At 51.8% G+C, this 23,833-nt stretch overlaps 1 protein-coding gene across 6 annotated transcripts in view; it reads right to left on the reverse strand.

Moving 5' to 3' along the window:
• The window catches only part of cpt1ab (carnitine palmitoyltransferase 1Ab (liver)), a 138,659-nt gene that overhangs the window by 104,305 nt on the left and 10,521 nt on the right, over positions 1-23,833 (reverse strand). The window contains exon 1 of one of the 6 annotated variants that reach the window (XM_072518778.1): positions 17,633-17,804. The exons of the other annotated variants lie outside the window; for them this stretch is intronic. The gene's annotated coding sequence lies outside the window, so the exon portion shown is untranslated. Of the gene's footprint in view, positions 1-17,632; positions 17,805-23,833 lie in introns of those variants that run through there. 6 annotated transcript variants of the gene reach the window in all.

The following is a 23,833-nucleotide window of genomic DNA, read 5'->3' on the forward strand; positions in this document are numbered from 1 at the left end:
CATCAATGGTGCCGAGGTGGAGATGGTTGACAACTTTAAATTCCTAGGTGTGCACATCACCAAAAATCTGTCCTCGTCCACCCACATCGACGCTACCACCAAGAAAGCACAACAGCGCCTGTACTTCCTCAGGAAACTAAGGAAATTTGGCATGTCCACATTGACTTTTAACAACTTTTACAGATGCACCACAGATAGCATCCTATCTGGCTGCATGACAGCCTGGTATGGCAACTGCTCGGCCCAAGACCGTATGAAACTACAGAGCTGTGAACACAGCCCAGTCCATAATGCGAAACCACCTCCCATCCATTGACTCGGTGAATACCTCCCGCAGTCTTGGGAAGACGGGCAGCATAATCAAAGACCTCTCCCACCCGCGTTATTCTCTCTTCCAACTTCTTCCATCGGGCAGGAGATACAAAAGTCTGAGAACATGCATTAGCAGTTCAAAAACAGCTTCTTCCCCGTTGTTACCAGACTCCTGAATGACCCTTTTATGGACTGACTGATTGAAATGATCTCTTCACATATCTTTTCTACGATCTCTTCACATATCTTTTCTACGGAGTAGTGCTAGACTCCGGTATGCTTCACCCGATGCCTGGGTCTATGTATTGACATTGTGTATTTATGTATGTTTTTTTCATGCATTGGAACGATCTGTCTGGAGTGCAGAACAATACTTTTCACTGTACCTCGGTGCACGTGACAATAAACCAAATTAAATTGAATCAAGAGAGTGAGCAGCCATGGATGGAGATGTCATAATGGGGCCCCAACTAAGGCCCATGGAGTCGGGGATTTGATTTACCTGGAAGCTCTCTGGGAATACGCGTTCCCCCGCAACTGGACCCAGACGGATTCCATCCTAGCCTGCGTACGAAACCTCGTCCTTTGGGGTCAGCATCGCCAATTGCTCGGGGAGCTTCGGACTTTTTCAACCCAGATGTCAGAACTAAAAATTGAAGACAGGGTTCTCCTATGGCGTATGTGGATCGTGATCTCAGCCAAACGGCAGGCACTTGTGTAAAGGGACCTAAACAATAGGCCCCCAGATGGGGGCCCGCTGGTGACCAGGATGAAGATTCTGGCAAGGAGCTATATATGGTGGCCAGGTCTCGACACCATTGGGAAGTTACCACAGCAATGCTTCATTTGCCAGGAACACCAACAGCTCCCAGTCGCCGTGTCCCTCCACCCCTGGGAATGGCCAGGCCACCCATGGGCCCGTATCCACGAAGGCTTCACCGACCCGTTAATGGGCTCAATGTTCCTTCTTTTAGTAGACACTCATTTCTAAATGGTTAGAGGCCCATCGGATGGCGGCGATCACCTCTCATGCAACAATGGAGAAGTTGCGCCCCTCTTTCTCCGCACATGGCGTTCTGGAGGTACTAGTAATGGACAACGTGGCATCTACACGAGGACGGACTTTGAGTTCCTTCGGACCAATGGTATCCGGTATAGGAGGACAGCCCCCTATCATCCGGTCTCCAGCGGGTTGGCAGAGAGAACCATCCAGACCTTAAAGCAGGGCCTCTGCAAACAGCAGACAGGATCTTTGGACATGCACCTGGTCCAATTCTTGTTCGGGTATCGGACCACACCACATTCTGTGACTGATGTGGCTCCAGTGGAACTGCTCATGGGCCAACGCCTCTGAACACGTGGAGGGTTGTTGCTCCCGGACATCGGGGCGAAGGTGTGGTGTGCCCAAGATCAGCAGCTGCGTGCCCTGTCCCATGCCGTCCGGCCCATCAGTTTGCCCCGGGAAACAAGGTTTCCATCCGAAATGTCGCCCTGGGCGCCCGTTGGCTGCTACACACAGATCCGGTTTCTGGATTCATACAGGAGCCCCATTAGACCTCCCGATGGTAGTGACCATCCTTGGATTCAGAGATGGAGTCCGAACCCCCTGGGGTGTCCAGGGGGAACGGGAGGTACAAGCTCCGGTCGCCGCTGTCCTGTCACAACATTTCAATCTTAAAAGATGTTCTCTGACGCGGTACACTTCACCAGGGGTGCCACCGCCCTGTTCTTCAAAGATTCCTCCAGCACCAAAGAGGGTTTGACGGAAGGATTTTTGCACTTGGGAGGGGAGAGATGTCATAACGGAGCATCAACTAAGGCTTACGGAGTTGGGTATATATGATTTTCCAAGAAGCCCTCGCTCGGAGAATACGTGCTCCCTGCTGAAAGGGGGCGGAGCCTCCAAACACATCCGGTATAAAGCCGGCTCAAAACCGGCCGGCACTCACTCGCCGTGGATGCTCGCTGGAAGCCACTGTAGAGAAATCCAGTAAACTCACTGTTTAACCAGAAACCTGATGTGGACTCCTTTCTTTTGGGGCAGTCATAATAGGAGCAGGACGCAGGATAAGGGAGATGGGGTTGGGAATGCTGTGAGCCTTTTCCTGCTCCAGTTAAACTGACAAGCAGAGAGCGATCTGGTGATGCAGCAGCAGAACACAAGGTATTGCCATTTTTAGTATCAAATACTTCGATGTCATTCATTCCAGCATGGAAAGTAGGACAGCAAATGCCATGAGAATCAAAGGACAATGAGCTAAAACAACGTGTCCCACCTTCCTCAATCTCCAAATATATTCAGCGTTCCTGAAGCGGGATTGCTATCGAGGCAGAAGTAAATGCTCCATCTGCTTATGGGCTGAACAACTATACAAAATCCATCAACAGCAGTCCAATCACAACATATATAGACCATCATTATCAACACCATGTCAGCCCTGTACTCCCTCCTGACTCGCACCTTTTGAAAAAACCTTCTCTCACTAAAGCACTACTTTCTGACAATTTTCATCAAAGGTAAAGATAACCTCCTCTCAACGATTTATTGCCAAGGTGCCTGGATGGCACTGCCAGGGTGGCACTGTCAAGGCTCAGGGCCTGAGGGGGGCCATGCCCATGAAAGGAGGATATTGGGAGGAGGGCAAGGCAGGTAAGTAGGGGCTTCATGAGAAGTAGGAGGTCCTGGAAGGGGTGTGGCAAGGGGGCCTTGAAGAGGGGACCATTGCAGGGTGTCCTCACTTGGGGGTCTGGGGTAGTGCCGGCAACGCTATTCAACGTTAATTGGTCCATTTAACGAGGCCCCATAGGTTTCTTGCCACAAATGAAGGCTCACCAGCCGATTCGCCAGCCTCCTGCTAACAAGGTTGAGCAGCACTTGCTCAGCCAACCCGAGTCAGCTTGCAACAATGGCGCGAGGACACCAGCCTCAAGATTTGGGAATGCAAACTGGAGTAGGCTCCTAGACACAGTGGAGGCTGGAGAGATGTCCTGTACCCCCGAGGGTCCCGGAGGGTCAGCCAATGCTGCCTGGGACGAGGTGGCAGCGGCTGTAAGCTCCGGGAGTGTGACCAGGAGGATTTGATTTGTTGTCACATGTATCGAAAAGTATTTTTCTGTGCCAAGGGAACGTACACCGGACTTACATAGTAGACAAAAAAAGAATAATCGACAGAGAACATTGACAAATGGTACATCGACAAACAGTGATTGGTTACAGTGCGGAACAAGGGGCCAAACAAAGCTAATACATGAGTAAGAGCAGCATATGGCGTCGTGAACAGTGTTCTTACAGGGAACAGATCAGTCCGAGGGTGAGTCGGTGAGGAGTCTAGTAGCTGTGGGGAAGAAGCTGTTCCTATGTCTGGATGTGCAGGTCTCCAGACTTCTGTACCTTCTGCCTGATGGGAGGATCTGGAAGAAGGCAAAGCGTGGGTGGGAGGGGTCTCTGATAATGCTGTCTGCCTTCCTGAGGCAGCGGGAGGTGTATACAGAATCAATGTGAGGGTGGCAAGCTTGTGTGATGCATTGGGCTGAGTTCACAACACTGAAGTTTCTTGCGATCTTGGGCCAAGCAGTTGCCATACCAATCTGTGATGCAGCTGGATAGGATGTTCTCTATGATGTATCTGTAGAAGTTTGTGTGAGTCGATGCAGACATGCCGAATTTCTTTCGCTTCCGTAGGAAGTAGAGACGTTGTTGGGCTTTCTTGACTGGTGCATCAACGTGAGTGGACCAGGACAGACTGTTGGTGATGGTGACCCCCAGGAACTTAAAGGATCGACCATCTCGACTTCGGAGCCATTAATGCAGGCGGGGGGTTCCTGAAGTCGATGATAAGTTCCTTGGTCTTTCCGACATTTAGAGAGGTTATTTTCGGTACACCATGCAACCAAGTGATTTATCTCCCTTCTGTAGTCTGATTAGTCGTTGTTTGAGATATGACCCACTACAGTCGTATCATCTGCAAACTTATAGATTGAATTGGAGTTGAACCTTGTAAAACAGTAGTGTGGGTGTATAGGGAGTACAGTAGAGAACGGAGCACACATCCGTGCAGGGCCCTGGTGTTGAGGACTATTGTGGAGGAGGTGCTGTTGCCGATCATGACAGATTGCGGTCTGTTGGTGAGGAAGTCAAGGATCCAGCTGCACAGGGAGAGGTCAAGGTCGGGCCTCCAGTGCTGAAAAAAAAAGGTCAATGACCCACAGCCCCCCCCCCCCCCAAAATACATCAACACCCCCACACAAGCATCCACCTCCCCAACTCTCCATGCAGCCCCCAACCCTCTCTTCAACCCCCACCCAACCCTTCCTTCACAAACGCCTCCCACCACTGTGAATCACGCATGTGGCTAATGATGCCCTCTGTGTCTCCTCAGGAAAAGCTCTCCCACAATTACTGGGAGGGGGCCCAGATTGGCAGAGGGGTGCCAGACTTAAGAATCCTCACTACCTTTGAGTAGCTTGCCCAGTGGGGGGGGGGGATTGCCCATTTATGTGTGGGGTGACATTGCCCATGGGTGGGAGAGTGTGGAGGACCACAAGCTCACTTAGAGTTTGGGCACCCTTTCAAAATGGCGGCCCAATCTCTGGGCGCGATTCTCCCGAAAACTTTCTAAGTTCTTTGTGGCAGGTTTTTCAGGGAGGTTCCCCCCGGCTCTGCCTAAAGTTCCCCACTGCTATTCAATGACACTTAATCATTTTCTGGGCCCCAGGTGTTTCCTCAATGGTTTAGCCTACACTTGGGGCGTGATTCTCCGGCCTCATTATGCTCTCGCTCAAGCGAAACGAGGCCGGTGAATAGCGGGAGGTGCCAAAAATTAGAACCGCACCAAGCCCCAAACAGTTTGCGATGCAACCGGCCTGCTCTCCCAGGAGAAATCGGGATCACGCCGTAGCGTGGCAAGAAACCAATTATCACCACTGAAGTCCCATTTCCATACAATGAGAGCCACCCCATGCCTGGAGAGATGGGTCGTGTTCGGAGGTCGGCCCGCTTTGCGGAGGAAGGTGACAGAGGCATCATACTGGTTGTGCACAAAGGTGTTCATTGTGTTTGACAATTCCCCGCCCCCAGCCCCCGCACCCCAGCTTGGGTCACTGTCTGTGCGGAGTCTGCATGCTTTCCCCGTGCCTGCATGGGTTTCTTCCGGTGCTCCGGTTTCCTCCCACAGTCCAAAGATGTGCAAAGGTGGATTGGCCATGATAAACTGTCCTTAGTGTCCAAAAGGTGGGGTGGGGTTACAGGGATAGGTGGTGTGGGCTTGGGCAGGGTGCTCTTTCCAAGGGCCGGTGCAGACTAGATGGGCCGATTAAATTCTGTGATTTTATACCTACCCTCCAACCCCGCCCCCCCCCTCCACCAGTTCCCTCAGTGATCTTCGATGTGCTTTGCCCTCCTAGCTCTACCACTACGTCTAGATGTGTCCCAAGGATGCACAACTGAGGTGGAGGGAGTCAGCTGAAGGCAGCCATGGCCATCGATGCCCCTGGTGGGCGTCCTCGGAGGGCTCTTGGCCAGAGCTGTGCCACTCTGTCCCTTGTGCTGGCTGTGAGACATGGCTTCATCAGAGGGGTGGAACTCAGGGGAGCTGATGGCCATTATCGTCACTCCATGGGACGAGTCCAGGTTGGCACCCAGTGTCCGCTCCTCCCGGTTGGTGCCCTTAGGGCCCTAGGGTTCACCTCGGGATGGAGGGGCAGCAGATTCGAGCCCCAGCTGCCCCTGCATCATTTGGCTCTGCCAGCCATGGCGGTTCGCCGTGGTCCGCACCATTGTGTCAACGCCCTCTACGATGCTCCTCAGTGACTGGGGCAAGCGCTGCAGCGCCTCGGCCATTCCCATCTGAGAGCGGGACATGTCCTACAGAACCTCATCAAGGTCAGCCTGGTACTGGGTGACATCCCTCAGTGAGTCGGACATTCGGTCGAGCCCCCAGCGAGTCGGACATACTGCCGAGACTCTCAGCCATGGCCCTTACCGACTGCGTGATGCCTTGGACATCTTCTCTAATGGTGCCAACGTTGTGCAGCAGGCTGTCCACTGCAGTCGCCACCCTAGCAGTGTTGGCATTGGTACCACGCGTTGCCGGCGACATAGCCTGTGCCTCTGCACTCCTCCAAATGCGTCTGCACTCCTCCAAACGGCTACGGATCTGCTGGAATGTCGCTAACACCTCCCTCCGAATGCCCGGCCGCACTCATCGTCTTCATCAACTCCGGGATGAACACTTCCACAGGCTCACCATCAGGCTGGGACCCAACTCGTCCTGGGATTCAGCAGCCCTTCGACTGACTTGCCTGGGAGTTCCTGCCTCCACCTGATGTACATCAGCTGCAGTGTGGTGCTCACCAGATTGTCCCCCAGAGACCTGACCACTACCATGTCCCACCGAGGTATGTGTATCTGCGCTGGTGGAGAGTGTGGATGACAGCTTTGACACCACCATTGTAGTGGAATCCTCAGAGCTCTCCTCCGAGGTGGTCTCCTGGGAGGCTGGAGAGTGGGCCGCCTGAGATGACCAGTGCCATCAGCTGGAGTACCTGTGGGAGAATGGACATGTGGTCAATGGGAATGATGGGTCAGTCAGTAAGGCAAGAACAACACGCTTGACAGGTCCTGCAGGCGGGACCTCGCCTCTGCAGCGTCCGCCAGCCTCCACGTTGGTCACCGCCATGTCCTCGGCCACATTGGTCACCTTGCGGGCATGCGCTTCAAAAAGGTGGTGAGGATCCTGATGTCTGGCACACCGCCAGTCAAGGCCCTCTCCCACCGTTTGAGGGAGAGCTTTTCCTGAGGAGTCACAGAGAGGACATAGTTAGCCGCATGCGTGGTTCACAATGGTGGGAGGAGGGGTTTGAACGAGGGGTTGTTCCTCATTACCAACCTCCAGCTCGTCGCCTGCTGCTGTGCGAGGTGTGGAGGACACAGTAGACCACAACAAAGCGGTCAACCCTCTGGGCGGTGTACTGGAGGGCACCTGCGTAGTGGTCGAGACATTGGAACCACATCTTGAGGAGTCCAATGCCCCGCTCAATCACAGCCCGGGTGGCCACTTGGGCCTTGGGATACCAAGTCTCCGCTTTGGTCTCCAGCCTCCGTACTGGCATCATTAGCCAAGCCCTCAGCGGATATCCCTCATCCTGCAAGAGCCGGCTGCCCATCCTGGGATGCTCTTTGAAGAGAGCAGGACAGACTGACTGTCCCAGGATGTAGCTGTCATGAACACTCCTCGGGAAGTGTGCACACACGTGCATTATATACATCTGGTGGTTGCAGGCGAGTTGAATGTTGAGGGAGTGAAACCACTTTCACTTCATATGGGACACCCCAAATGAATCGATGAATGCAGGGCAACGTGTAGCATCTGTCACCCCCCCCTGGACATGGGGCATCCCGGCGTGGGGAGAACCCTGCAGCCTGGGCACCTAGGTGGGCTCAGTCCATGCAAAGTACGATGTAGTCTTCCGCCCAGGCATACAGGGTATTTGTGGCCTGCGAGATGCCATACAGGTCCATGCTCGAGCCCTGGAATGATCCTGAGGCATAAAGGTTTAGGGCTGCGTTGACCTTGACGGCCACCAGGAGCGGGTGTCTTCCTCCTCCACGTGGTGCCAAGTCCATGAGGAGATGGCACAGGTGCCGCACGGTCTCCTTGTTGAGATGGAGCCTCCTGCAGCATGCGCTGTCCGTGATTTGTTCAAATGACCCGTGACAACTGTACACCGAGGTATCGCGGGACTCCCCTTCTGGGTCCATCCCTAGCCTGATGGGCAGCTGGGTCCTCAAAAGAGTGTGGGGTTGTGTACGGCACATGAGCTGCCCCTCGAGCATCTGCAGGCGCTGCTACTGTCGCTTTCTCTGGAGTCTGGCCATATTGCACAGCACCAGGACCACTAGGGCAACCTCGGTGTCCAATATCCGTCATAGCATTCAATATCTGTAAACATTGGGCGAGGGTATTAGATCGACAAACAGCAATGGCTCCCACACCGGGACCCGCCAATCCCCCACTGATGCCCCCCTCCGCACACCCACCACCTCACCGCTACCCAGAACACCCTGCCCATGCACACGCGGCTGCAGCGGGCGCCCCTCGCCGGGCCCCAGACCCTGTACCCCCGCTCACAACGCCAACTGGGCCGGACACTAGTCCCCTCCCTGTGGCACACACCCACCCTCCGGCCGTGGACATGTCCTCCGGAGCTGTGCTCCATCTCCTGGGTGTTCGGATGTTGGCTGCTGCGTCCATGGTGTTGCCTCCTGCAGTGTTATGGCACACTGTCCAGGCATCACGGTGCGATTGGGATGCTAGGCACAGGGGGCGATTCTCCCAAATGGAGCCCAAGTGGTCACGCCGTCGTGAACACAGTCGCGTTTCACGACAGCGCGAAACGGGCACGAGGACGACTGATTCTGGCCCCGATAGGGGGCCAGCACGGCACTGGAGCGGTTCACGCCGCTCCAGCCTCCCTTCCCAGCTCCAAATGGGCACCGCGCCAACATGGCATCGGTGTTCAGGGGCCGGCCGATTGGTGGGCCCCGATCGCGGGCCAAACCCCATCGGAGGCCCACCCAGAGCTGCGTCAAACGCGCCGGCGCAGGTGGTGCCGATTCCCCGCACCTCCCGGCACGGGGCTCGGAGAATTGCCCCCAATGTGTCCCACATGCTACATCACCCGCCTATCCACAGGAATCCACTTGGGTTGTGTGAAATGCTCACTTAACCACATTGACATTCCCGATCAACAATAGCCTTCAGCCAAGCAGCCAGAGCCTTGGCAGTCGGTGGGGGTTAGGGGTGGTCGGTGGGGCAGACAGGCAAGGACAAGGGTCGCCCCCGGAACGGGTACTCACGATCCAGGGTTGGCATGGTGTGCAGCGAGCAGTTGGCCCCATTTGCCCCCCCCCCCCTCCAGCTCCTACCCCATCCTTCCATGGCAGCCCACCCCTGCGGAGGGTCCCCCCAACCCCAGCCAAGAGTCCCCCATCCCCCGCCGAGCACAGGGACAGAAAGCCCAGCACACCCGGGCTCTTTGCCTGCGAGCAAGGATGACTACTCACCTCCCCACAGAAGCCCTTCCGTCAGGTTCACCGTTTTTTAAAAAATAAAAGGAGTACTAATCAGCACTTGCTGGGGAGGCCGCTGAATGACGGGAGGCCGTTGGATATGGGGTCGCTCTAGTTAATTGTATGGAAATGGGACTTGTAGTGATAATTGGTTTCTTGCCATGCTACAGCGAGATCCCGATTTCGGCAACGGGAGTGAGCCAGTTGCATAGCGAACTGTTTGGCGCCTGGCGCGGATCTAATTTTTTGGCCACTCCTGCTGTTCACCAGCCTCGTTTCGCTTGAGCGAGAGCATAACAAGACCTCAAGACCGTGCCCAGAGTTGCTTCGGTGAACAATCATACTCTTGAGTGAGTGACTACCGAAGGGAGAGAGAGAGGGGTAAATTTGGCTATTCTCATTTATGGTCCTTCATAGGGATTGTAAAATTGATTCCCCATCAACCCCAACCCTGTCCAGAGATCTCTCTCTCTCCCAGGTGCATCTGAACCTGGACTGACAAGTGCAGTAAATATTGAGTCACCAAAACAAAAGGTAATGGGCGTGATTCTCTTGCTTGAGCGCAACACGACCAGAGAATGCCGGAAAAGCTCTCCAGCGAGCCTCCCAAAAGGCTCCACGCTTCCTGGGATTCTCCGAAGATCAGTGAGACGTTGGAGTCGGAACCCTGGCCCAAATGGGCGGAACCTAATGACGTTCACGGAAGTAGGTCGTAAACCTATTTACGATCTACCTGTGTGGGATCCAACGGCCTCCTTTGATTCACGGGCCTCTGCAGGGAGGCTGCAGCCAGGCACCGATCAGTGCTGGTCCACACAAACAAGGGTGTCCCTAGCCATCGGGGAACCCTGGCCCTCCCGCTGAAACATGGGCACCTTGGCACTGCCACGTGCACGGATAGCATTGCCAAGCCAGAAGGAGCACGGCCCAAGTGTCAGGGTGGCAATAAAAGGGTGCCCAAGTGCCAGGGTGATGCTGCCAAGGGTCAGGGGGCAAAGGGGGCCATTCCCATGAAATGAGGGTGGTTTGAAGGGTGGGGAAATGCAGAGCAGGTAAGCAGTAGCCTCCGGGAGGTTGGATGTGACGTACCATCAATAACGACAGAAGACGAGTTGAAAGTGAAACTGTGACTTTAATTAGCTTAAAGATACCTGCTGGCAGCCGGCCCCAGACTGAAGGCAGGGCCAGAGGTTGGCCACCTTTATACCGGAGCCCGAGGGGAGGAGCCACAGGCGGAGCCAGCAGGGCCAAGCCCAGGCATGATACATACAGCAGGTATAATACAATACAGTGGTTTACCACATTCACCCCCTGTTAAAAAAGAGTCCGGCGGGGGTGAAGTGGACGGTTGAATTATATAATCGAGTCTGTCGGGGGCTTTGACTTTCCGCTGTGACCACCGCAGTCCCGGCTATGGTGTGGATACTGGTGTCGGATGAAGTGTTGAGTCCTGCGTGTCGTCCTCTGCGTCAACAAGGAGTGCCTGGCGACGGACCCGGAGGCTCTGGCGTGCCATGCACTGGGACTAGCGGAGTATGCCATGGCCCTGGTGCACCATGGGTAGCAATGGAGGAAGAAGGTGTAGGGTCGAGAGTAGTGGTGATGGTCGCTGGGGAACCTGCGGGTGCCGAATCCCGAAGTGAGACTGTGTCCTCCTGCCCGTCATGGTGTGCCATGTAGGCATATTGGGGGTTAGCATAGAGGAGACGGACCCTTTCGACCAGGGGATCCAACTTATGACTCCTCGCAAGCTTCCGGAGGACGGGCCCTGGTCAGCCAGGATGGGAGCGAGACCCCCGAGGTGGACTTCCTGGGGAAGACAAACATTCTCTCATGAGGGCTCACATTGGTGGCGGTACACAGGAGCGACCGGATGGAGTGTAGCGCATCGGGAAGGACCTCCTGTCAGCAGGAGACAGGGAGACTTCTAGACCATAGCGCAAAAAGGACGGCCTTCCAGACCGTCGCGTTCTCACTCTCCACCTGTCCGTTCCCTCGGGGGTTGTAGCTGGTCGTCCTGCTGGAGGCGATGCCCTTGGTAAGCAGGTACTGACGCAGCTCATCACTCATGAAGGAGGAACCCCAATCACGATGGATGGAGTTGGGGAACCCAAACAAGGTGAAGAGGCCATGCAGGACCTTGATGACTGTGGCAGAGGCCATGTCAGGGCATGGGATGGCAAAAGGGAAACACGAGTACCCAATGATATTGAGGAAGTACACGTTACGGTCAGTGGAGGGGAGGGGCCCTTTGAAATCGACGCTGAGGCGTTCAAAGGGGCGGGAGGCCTTTACCAGGTGCGCTCTGTCTGGCCGATGGAGGTGTGGTTTGCACTCCGCGCAGACCCTGGTCATGGTCCTGACCTCCTCGATGGAGTAAGGCAGGTTGCGGGCCTTGATAAAGTGGAAAAAAAACGGGTGACCCAGGTCATTGTGGAGGGCCCGAAGTCGGTCTACTTGTGCGCTGGCACATGTACCGCGGGATAGGGCATCTGGGGGCTCATTTGAGGGGGTTAGATAGGGTGGACAGTGAGAGCCTTCTCCCGCGGATGGAAATGGCTAGCACGAGGGGACATAGCTTTAAACTGAGGGGTAATAGATATAGGACAGAGGTCAGAGGTAGGTTCTTTACGCAAAGAGTAGTGAGGCCGTGGAATGCCCTACCTGCAACAGTAGTGAACTCGCCAACATGGAGGGCATTTAAAGGTTTATTGGATAAGCATATGGATGATAAATGGCATAGTGTAGGTTAGATGGCTTTTGTTTCGGTGCAACATCGTGGGCCAAAGGGCCTGTACTGTGCTGTATCGTTCTATGTTCTATGTTCTATGTGAGCTTCCCAGGTCGGTACAGGATATCGTAGTTGTTGGTGGAGAGTTCGATCCTCCACCTTAGGATCTTGTCAATCTTCATCTTGCCCCACTGTGTGTTATTGAACATGAAGGCTACCGACCTTTGGTCAGTGAGGAGAGTGAATCGCCTGCCGGCCAGGTAATGCCTCCAATGTCTCACAGCTTCCACAATGGATTGGGCTTCCTTTTCGATGGAGGAGTGTCGAATTTCGGAGCTCTGGAGGGTACGGGAGAAGAAAGCCACGGGCCTGCCTGCCTGGTTGAGGGTAGCGGCCAGGGCAAAGTCGGACACATCCCTCTCCACCTGGAACAGGATGGACTCGTCTACTGCGTGCATTGCGATCTTGGCAATATCTGCTTTGATGCGGCTGAAGGCTAGGCGGGCCTCAGCCGTCAGGGGAAAAACGGTGGATTTAATAAGTGGACGGGCCTTGTCCGCATAATTGGGGACCCACTGAGCATAGTAGGAAAAGAACCCCAGGCATCTCTTCAGGGCCTTGAGGCAGTGGGGAAGCGGAAGTTCCAGAAGGGGGCACATGCGGTCGGAGTCGGGCCCTAGGACTCAGTTTTCCACAATGTAGCCAAGGATGGCTAGGCAGGTTGTGCGGAAAACGCATTTCTCCCAATTGTACGTGAGGTTAAGGAGCTTGGCGGTGTGGAGGAATTTTTGGAGGTTAGCGTCATGGTCCTGCTGGTCATGGCCGCAGATGGTGACATTATCCAGATATGGGAATGTGGCCCGCAGCTCGTACTGGGCAACCATCCGGTCCATCTACCGTTGGAAGACCGAGACCCCATTGGTGACGCCGTAGGGGACCCGGAGGATGTGGTAGAGGCGGCCATCTGCCTCAACGGCAGTGCATTGGCGGTCCTCCGGGCGGATAGGGAGCTGGTGGTACGCGGACTTCAGATCAATGGTGGAGAAGACTCGGTACTGCGTAATCTGATTGACCATGTCAGATATGCGGGGGAGGTGGTACGCATCGAGCTGTGTGTACTGGTTGATAGTCTGACTGTAGTCGATGACCAACCGATGCTTTTCCCCAGTCTTGACGACCACCACTTGGGCTCTCCAGGGGCTGGTACTAGCCTCAATGATCCCTTCCTGCAGGAGTTGCTGGACCTCCGACCTGATAGAGGCCTTGTCCAGAGCACTGTATCGTCTGCTCCTAGTGGCGACAGGCTTACAGTCCGGGGTGAGGTTAGCGAAGAACGGGGGTGAGGCGACCTTAAGGGTCGATGCGCTACAGACGGTGAGGGGGGGGGGGGGGGGGGCAGGGGTCCATTGAACTCCAAGGTAACACTTTTGAGATGGCACTGGAAATCGAGCCCCAGCAGCACGGCAGCGCAGAGTTGTGGGAGGACGCAGAGTTTGAAGCTTTTGTACTCAACGCCCCGTACTGTAAGGGTTGCAACACAGTACCCACGGACTTCCATGGTATGCGATTCAGAAGCCAGGGAGATTTTCTGGGTCGCGGGCAAGATTGGGAGGGAGCGCCGTACCGTACCTAGATGAACGAAACTCTGTGCTCCCAGAGTCGAAAAGGCAGGTTGTCTTGAGGCCGTTGATCCGGACAGCCATCATGGAGTTGGCGAGGTGATACGGTCGAGACTGATCGAGGGTGATGGAGGAGAGCTGCGAAAGGTGGGCGGGCTGATCAAGGGTAGCGGAGGCCAGCTTACAATCGGGCGAGCAGGGGTTCCGGGAGGCGGCGGGGTGATTCAAAGATGGCGGCCTCCACGGGCTACACGCAGCGCTGCCGGGTTTAAAAACAGAACAGGCCTGGCAAACTTTAGCGAAATGGCCCTTCTTTCCGCATCCGTTACAGGTCGCGCTCCGCACTGGACAGCGTTGTCTGGGGTGCTTACCCTGGCCACAGAAGTAGCACTTTGGGGCTCCGGAATTGGTGGGTCGCTGCGCGGCACAGGCTTGCAGCGCCCCCGGGTCAGGTGATGGTGGCACCCACGACGTCCACGAGGGTGCCGCGTGGTCGGAGGTGTAGGCATCCATGTTGTAGAGGGCCACTTCTAACGAGACCGAAAGCTGTACTGTCTCTTGGAGGTCAAGTGTACCCCTTTCTAATAGGCGCTGGCGGGTGTAATTTGACTTTATGCCTGCGACATAGGCATCCCGGATCAACAACTGTGTGCTCGACAGCCGATACCGCCTTACAATTGCAGTTCCGGCCAATCGAAGTTCCGGCTGAGTACCCGCAATGCACACAGAAATTCAGCTTGCGATTCTCCAGGGCGCTGTCGCCTCATGGCAAGGAGATGCCTAGCGTACATCTCATTGACTTTCCTGTCATACCGTCCTTTCAACAGCGTTATCGCATCCGCTTAAGAGGCAGCGTCCCTGATAATAATGTATACTTGCAGGCTCACCCGGGAGTTGAGAATTCGCAGCTTGTGGGTCTCGGCGACGGCGGAGGATTCAATGTAGGATTCGAAGCAGCGTAGCCAGTGTTCGAACATGGTAGCGGCGTCGCTGCTTGGGGGTCCAGCTCCAGGCGATCAAGTTTGAGTGATTGGTCCATCTTAAAACTTTAAGCTAATTAAATTGATGACGACAGAAGATGAGTTGAGAGTGAAACTGTGGCTTTAATTAGCTTAAAGATACCTGCTGGCAGCCGGTCCAAGACTGAAGGCAGGGCCGGAGGTTGGCCACCTTTATACCTGAGCCCGAGGGGAGGAGCCACAGGCGGAGCCAGCAGGGCCAAGCCCAGGCATGCTACATACAGCAGGTATAATACAATGGTTTGCCACAGGATGGGTGAGGGCCGTAGAAGAGAGGGGGTGCTGTAATGAGGCTTGGGGGACCTGAAGAGGGGGACCCCATAGCGTGGTGCCCTCACTTGGGGGATTGTGGGGTAGTACGCATGTGTAGGGGGTGACATTACCCATGGGTGGGGGGTGTGGGGGACCCACAAGCTCACTTCGAGATTGGGGCACCCTTTCAAAATGGCAGCTCGATCTCAAAGTTCAGCTCCTCAGTGCGAAATAAAATTCGATGTGCGGGCTAAACTGGTGAGAAACTCCCCAGGGCCCAAAAAAGTGACTAAGAGTCATTGAATAGCGGTGGGGAACTCACCCACAGAGCCGGCGGGAAACTCTCTGAAAAAACCACAAATTAACTTAGAAATTTTGGGGGAGAATCACGCACATCATCTTCTCCGACAAGGGTAAGTTTAGAGATCTCCACTTGTCGGGTTGGGTGTTCTGGTCTACAAACAGGTCAACACGGCTGGAGATGGTGTAACTCTATTTTATTAACAACTCAACTGTAATAACATATTGTAACTTTGGGTACGTGCATTACCAGCTTATCTGTGGACCCTGTCCGATCACTATCTAGGTGAGGCACTCAGCACATGGTGAATGTCTGAGAGACAGGCTGTGAGCTCGGTGCTCTGAGCTGGCAGGTGCTAGCAAGGGGTGGAACTCTGGTGTCCCCTGTCTTTATAGTGCGTGTGCTCTCACTGGTGATTGGCTGCGATGTGGTGTATGCTGGTTGGTCCTACTGTGTGTCCATCAGTGTGTCAGTGTGTGTGTGATTGCACCATGATATGCTGATGTAGATCATGACACCACTGAGATTCAACAGTGAAATCTTGACCAAGACCATCACCACTGGTTCACGACTGACGAGAACCTGAACTGGAAATTACTAGAATAAGACAGATCAGACACCCTCTAACAAATAGTTCACCAGCTGACCATCCCCCCCAAAAAGCCTTTTCTGCTATCCCCAAGGCTTATATTCAGGGTGTGAGGGAATGCCTGAATGCGTGCATTGTGCATTCTCAGGAAGCTTGAAGAGAGCTATTTGTTTGAACTCAATTAGCACCTCTCCTTCACCAGTGCATTGTGGCTGCAGCATGTGCCATATACAGGAGACATTGTAAGAAGCAACCAGTGTCACTTTGACAGCAGCTCCCTCTCCTGCAGCCTCTACCACAGAGATGGACAAATGCAGCAATTTTGCAGGAACCTTCATTAACTGTCCAAGTCACACATCATCTTGCCTGGACAAGCATTGCAATTCCTTCAACAACCCAAAATCCTGGAATCTTCCAATGAGAATGTCATCACCACAGTGACTGTAACTGTTCAAGGCAAGAGTAACAGGGCATAGGAATTCATAGAATTTACAGTGCCGAAGGAGGACATTCAGCCCATCGAGTCTGCACTGGCCCTTGGTAAGAGCACCCTACTTAGGGCCCACAGCACCCTATCCCCTTTATAGAACATAGAACAATACAACGCAGTACAGGCCCTTCGGCCCACGATGTTGCACCGAAACAAAAGCCATCTAACCCCTTTATCCCCACCTAACCTTTTTGGACATGAAGGGCAATTTATCATGGCCAATCCACCTAACGTGCACATCTTTAGACTGTGGGAGGAAACCGGAGCACCCGGCGGAAACCCACGCAGACACAGGTAGAATGTGAAGACTCATCACAGACAGTGACCCCAGCTGGGAATCGAACCTGGGACCCTGGAGCTGTGAAGCAACTGTGCTAACCATTGTGCTACCATGCTACCCGAATTAATGCACCGTGTTAATATAGCTCACATCCCAAGAATAAACAAGGTAGCCATGCAGGTGGAGAGTGCATGAAGTGCACCAGTTGCATTTCATTGGAAGGAGTTGTGGAAGTCTGAACTGAACATTCAGTGTAGCTGCATCTATCCTCCCCAGTATCACATGGTCCTGAATGATTGAACCATTGCATTTCTTTAGTTGTGTTTAGAAAAGGAAACAAAATGAAATGAGAGCAGAACACACTGATCCCAAGAGTCATTCAGTCAGTGTACATTCTGCTCTGCTGTGGGTTGGACTCAGCCATTGATTTCTATTTGACAGTATCGTATTACCAGGCTATGAGAACCATCCGGCGAAGGAGAAAGAGACAGAGCCAAGTTCCGTTTAAATTAGACAGTTGATCTGAAAGTAAATGCATTCACAAGTGGTGAACTTCTCAATGTGCCACAGAATCTGTTAACCATTGAACAAAATAATAAATGACCAGCACTTTTAATAAAATCCAGAAACGGTGAACCCAGATGGACGGAAAACCTGGGAAAATGTAATGACAATTGTTCAGCGACATCAGGTAAACTTCCTACCCCAATCACTCTCCTGGACCAGCATCCAGCTGATTCTCTGTCGCAGTGTGAATTTGCAGATCTTGCCAGCTTTCAGTACACAGAAGGGCTCGGAATTCTTTTGGTGACGTGACCAATAAATACGGTCTCATTCAGCTATACATTCCTTAGTGGAATGCACTGCCCAAGAAACAATCCCAGCTAAATAGAACCAGCTTCGAGGATTTTATTTTCTCATCGTGTTCACAGATGATTAAATCACAAATGCAACAAGTGCCACTCTAACCTTCTTTCTTTCTGCCCTGGAGCCCTCTTGAAGTTAACACCTGCCGTGGTCCAGGAATTAGGAGAATAAACTCCACTCTGAATCACACTCCACATACGCTGCTCGCTCTGTCTTTGCTGTTTAACGACTCCAAAGTCTGGTGTCTGTCCGATATTTCAATACAACCTGCCCGTGCACTCACTCACCCTACCTTTATGTCACTCTCCACCAATCAGGGAGTAAAGCTTCTAGCAACAGTTCTTATTTACATTGAAGAAGTTCAGGTCATGTAACAAGATCCCAGCAGCCACCGCATTTTATTATCTCTGTTCCTGCTCATAAGAGGGACAATAACATTCGGGCAAAGAGCAAATGAACAAATGTTCATGGTCATTCAGTCCATGACACAGAGGGAGGAGGAAACCAAGAGAAATCGGGAAATGTTTTTCAACACTTTCCCTTCGAGCACTGTGGGAACCATTCAGATCCTTGTGTTACAGCTGAACAAAACGACAAGCTTGTCACAGGGGAAGAGATGGGTCAAAAAAACTGTTTAACTAGATAACCGGAGACAGGGACATGATACAGAAGATCCCTTTGAGAGACCTGTCACAGAATGGGAGGGGGGTATGCTGTCACAGAGGGGCAATCATTAAGGAGCTGATCATCTTTAAAGGACCGATTGGATGCAGGGGAAGACAAACAAGGTGCTAATCACTGACTGGGGGTAATTCCAAAAGTCCTATCACAGTCAGAGGGAAAGGGCTTTCAACAAACTGATCACAGACTGGGGAATATTTGAGGGGCCTTCACAGGAGTAGCAGGTCTTTGAGGGATATTTGAAGGAATAATTCCAGACGGGAGGACATTTGAGGGAATAATCCCAGATAGAGGGATACTTGAGGGAATGATTGTAGACAGGAATATTTGAGGGAATGATTTCAGACAGAGGGATTTGTGAGGGAATGATTCCAGGCAGCAGGATATTTGAGGGAGTGATTTCAGATGGAGGCATATTTGAGGGAATGATTCCAGACAGGAGGATAATTAATAATAATAATAATCTTTATTATTGTCACAAGCAGGCTTACATTAACACTGCAATGAATTTACTGTGAAAATCCCCTAGTCGCCACATTCCGGCACACGGAGAGAGAATTCAGAATGTCCAATTCACCCGACAAGCATGTCTTTCGGGACTTGTGGGAGGAAACCGGAGCACACGGAGGAAACCCACCCAGACACGGGGAGAACGTGCAGACTCAGCACAGACAGTGACCCAAGTCAGGAATCGAACCTGGGACCCTGGAGCTGTGAAGCAACAGTGCCACACACAGGAGGGAGTGATCCCAGACAGAAGGATATTTGAGGGAATGTTTCCAGCCAGAGGTATATTTGACGGAATGATTCGAGAGGGGGTAATATTTGAAGGAATGATTCCAGACAGAGGGATATTTGAGGGAGTGATCCCAGACAGAGGGACATTTGTAAGAGTTTTCCCAAAAGGTCGGCAGGGCCGATGCGATGTAAACTAGTGACAGTGCGGTTACTATAGTAAAGGTAACAATGCTTTCAGAGAGTCATGGAGGGCAGAGCAGAGGACAGACGATCAGTGTGCAGAAAGCCAGCTTTGTATAGTAACCCTGATTTCTGAATTCCTTTGTCCTTTGTCCTTTGTGAACTCACTACTATTAGACTGGCCCACATCTACATTACTGTAACTAATATTTGAACTAACTATTTTATATTGCATTCGTCACCCCAAGGATAATTTCTTTGTTTACAGAATGAATAAGAGCTGGAAGAGATTGTCAACAGTAGAAATGAGTCCGGAATGATGGATTCACAACCTGGATTAAAGGATGAGGGATTCAGGATCTAGAAGACCAGAAGACTTAGGCCATTCGGCCCATTGAGTCTGCTCCGCCATTCAATGAGATCATGACTGATCTAATATGATAATCGTCAACTCCACTTTCTCTCCTTATCCCCATAACCCTCGTTTCCCTTACTGATTAAAAATCCGTCTATCTCAGCTACGAACATCGTTAATGACCCAGCCTCTTCATCCCCCTGTGGTAAAGAATTCCACAGACTCACTACCCTCTGAGAGAAGAAATTCCTCCTCGTCTCGGTCTTAAATGGATGACCCCTTAATCTGAGATTATACCATCTGGTCCTGGACTCTCCCACAAGAGGAAATATCCTCTCACCATCTACCCTGTCAATCCTCCGGAGAATCCCATTAGTCTCAATAAGGTCACCTCTCATTCTTCTGAACTCCAGTGAGTACAGGCCCAACCTACTCAACCTCTCCTCATAAGAAAATTCCTCCATACCCAGGATAAACCTAGTGAACCTTCTCTGGACTAATTTACAAATCTAGTGACTGTAGATATTGGGCAACCAAGGGCCAAAGATTTTGGGAGTTTTTATTGGAATTACTTATTAATTTCAATTGTGCTGTGACTCTGAGTCAAGTGGGTCTGGAATTGATCAAGCATTAACCCAGGGGGTCGTAACAATATATTTAAAGAAACTCTTAGTGCCTGTATTTATATCACTTGCAAGTTTTCTCTCAGTTTATTCTCTCCCTCTTTATGGTCATCTCTTGTTGCATTATAGGAAGGATGTGGAAGCGTTGGAAAGGGTGCAGAGGGGATTTACCAGAATGTTGCCTGGTATGGAGGGAAGATCGTATGAGGAAAGGCTGAGGGACTGGAGGCTGTTTTCGTTAGAGAGAAGAAGGTTAAGAGGTGACTTAATTGAGGCATACAAGATGATCAGAGGATTGGATAGGGTGGACAGTGAGAGCCTTTTTCCTCGGATGGTGATGGCTAGCACAAGAGGACATAGCTTTAAATTGAGGGGAGATAGATATAGGACAGATGTCAGAGGTAGGTTCTTTACTCATAGAGTAGTACGGGCGTGGAATGCCCTGCCTGCAACAGTAGTGGACTCGACCAATACTAAGTGCATTCAAATGGTCATTGGATAGACATATGGACGATAAGGGAATAGTGTAGATGGGCTTTAGAGTGGTTTCACAGGTCGGCGCAACATCGAGGGCCGAAGGGCCTGTACTGCGCTGTAATGTTCTATGTTCCTCCTGATACACGAGTAAACTTTACCCACACAAGTAAATTCTTTAAAGAGATCTGGCACCTTATCAATCAACTCTTGATCAGGCTGTACAATCTTTTGCACTTCCCTTTGCTTCACTTGGGCTTTCCTTTACCACTTTAACAAACCCCACTGTCTTATCCTGTTTCACCACATGAGCCTTCCCAGTGCTTTTCTTCAACCACCAACACTGTGACTTTACATGGCCTTGTTTATTTCAGTGAAAACATTTGAAATTTTCATTTCTTTTCCACCCTCCTGGATTTCTTTTTTATCTGTGGTACACTCTCCTTATTATCTCCCATCAGATCACCTCTACCACTTGAGTATTTCTCATGTCCCCAGTTTCTATCCCTCACAGGCTGAAACTGACGTCGGAAACCAAGCTTTGATTTATGAACCAATTCATAATCTCGGTTTACTGTGGGTTCATAAAGTGTTAACTGGTTTCATAAATAAACATTGTTTTAATTTAAAAATACTGATTTCTGTTTGCATCACACCTGCAAAGTAAGCCCGTGTGCTCCCCATAACCATCGGGGCTGGTTTAGCACAGGGCTAAAGAGCTGGCTTTTAAAGCATTTCTGCTGCTAATCTCTCAGTTTTAACCCTCTGCCCTTCCACACGAGTTCTCACGACATCAGGAATTGAGGGCGGTATTCTCTCCCCTCCCCCCACCCCCATGCCGGGTGGGAGAATCGCCGGGGCGCCGCACGAGTTGCACCACGCCGCCCCAACACCCACACGCGATTCTCCAGTCCCACCGAAACCAGCGCCACGAGAATCGCGTTGGGCCGCTCGGAGAATCGCCGCAAACGGCAAGCAGCAATTCTCTGGCCCGTGTGGGAGAATCCGCGCGGGGCCCATTGGCGCGGCGTGAACCACTCCAGCGCTGTGCTGGCCCCTGTGGGGGCCAGAATAGGTCATGCCCAGGCCCTGTTCGCGCCGTCGTGAAACGTGACGGTGTTCACGACGGCTCGGGCACTTAGTCCCGGGAGCGGAGAATCCCGCCCTGAATTTTTAAACTCCTCCAAAAGTATAATTTCTCAGAGCTCTGATCTATTTTCAAAGCCCTTATCCGCCTATCAAAATTACTCTGTTTGAGCCTTTCAAACTCCATGTAAGTTTGACCAAATTCTTTCCTTAAATTTCTAAACCTTGGTCTGTAGGCTTCAGACACTAGTTCATATGAAATGAAAAATGAAAATCGCTTGTCACAAGTAGGCTTCAAATGAAGTTACTGTGAAAAGCCCCTAGTCGCCACATTCCGGCACCTGTTCGGGGAGGCTGGTACGGGAATTAAACCGTGCTGCTGGCCTGTCTTGGTCTGCTTTAAAAGCCAGCTCTTTAGCCCTGTGCTAAACCAGCCCCGATGGTTATGGGGAGCACACGGGCTTACTTTGCAGGTGTGATGCAAACAGAAATCTACAGTATTTTTAAATTAAAACAATGTTTATTTATGAAACCAGCTAACACTTTATGAACCCACAGTAAACATGTTAACAAATATCAACACCAGGATGACTATCATTAGGGGCCTGTAGAACTCCCACCAGTGTCTGCTTCCCCTTATTTTTCTTACCTCCACCCATATAAATTCCTCCGAACCAAGGTCATTTCTTACCATTGTACTAACAAAGTATCCCGCCACCCTTTCCTTCCGGTCTGTCCTCACAAAAAGTCACATACCCCTGAGTATTTAGATCCCAGTTTTGATCTACTTGCAACCACTGGATTCTGGATGAAGGTTTCTAGATCTGGATTCAGGATAGAGGATGAAGGATTCAAGGTCTGTGTTCCAGGATAGAGGATTCTGGATTTGGATTCCAGATCCAAATTCCAGATTCAGGATCTGGATTCAGGGTGAAGATGACCAGATCTGGATTCAGGATTAAGGATTCTAGGTCTAGATTTGGAATCTGGACTCAGGATTAAGGATTCAGGTTTCAAAGTCTGGATTCAGGATTTGGTATCTGGATTCAGGATGAAGGATTCAAGTCATGATTTGGGATCTTGTTTCAGGATTCGGTGTGTGGATTTGAGGTGAAGGATTCCAGAGCTCAATTCAGGCTAGATATCGGCAAGCTTGTTGATTTGAGACGATAAAATCAATTATAGATTAAAGACCCTTTGCCATCATGATGCACTATGTACTGAATGGAAAGTACTCAGTCATCCCCCTTTGCCACGGGCACACCTTAGAAAGTGGAAGATTCCAAAAAGCAGAGCATCGACCCGAGCCTTAGGACCAAATCTCTGGATCATTAGAGACCATATATACGATTCAAAGAGGCGTGTCAGGACCCAAAATGTGCAATTCCCCTGGTCCCCAGGACTCTCTGTAAATGTCTCTGACTTTGAGTTAAAGTCTAAGAGCTGGGGCAGTTCTGTGCCACTTCCTTGATAGTTATTCAGGAAATATTAGACAGGAAATATTAGACAGATTGATACCTGGTTTAACTGCTAGGTAACTCCAAAACAGACCCACACCAATCACCTTCCCCTCCAACCTTCCAAATATCCCTCAACAACCTCACTGATCTGACCCAATTATCCCACCACAACTACCTGATTAACCTCTGACCTGACCCAATTTCCCCCACGCCCTCAACTATCTTCCTGACCACCTAACTACTGACCCAATCCGATTAGTTCCCCAACACTTGCAGCTCCCCCACCACCACCCCCCCCCCCCCCCCCGACTCCCCTAACTACTCCCCAACCCGACTACCCCTGACCATCCACCTGGCCCAGCTACCTGCCCTAATTGGACATGCCTGCACCACATCACCACCCAATTAACACCCAACTGGACCAGACGAGACTACAACCCAACAACTCAACCCAAACTCTGACTGGACAGGACTACACCCCTAACCATGCAAGTTTACACCCAAACAGCCCACTAGTCCCCGGGTGGGACCAGACAAGTCGCCCAAAATCATCCAACTGCCATCCTCCAACCTGACCTGACTAATCCTGCAGAGAACCCAACTACAACCCGAACACCCCCGCAACGACCCTCCAACCAGAGCCAAACCTCAGGATCACCCGACAGCCCACCTTACCTATTCACTCATCCATTCACAAACCCAAAGA

This window comes from Scyliorhinus torazame, chromosome 10 (assembly GCF_047496885.1).
Source record: "Scyliorhinus torazame isolate Kashiwa2021f chromosome 10, sScyTor2.1, whole genome shotgun sequence".
In the NCBI taxonomy this organism is placed as follows: Eukaryota; Metazoa; Chordata; class Chondrichthyes; order Carcharhiniformes; family Scyliorhinidae; genus Scyliorhinus; species Scyliorhinus torazame.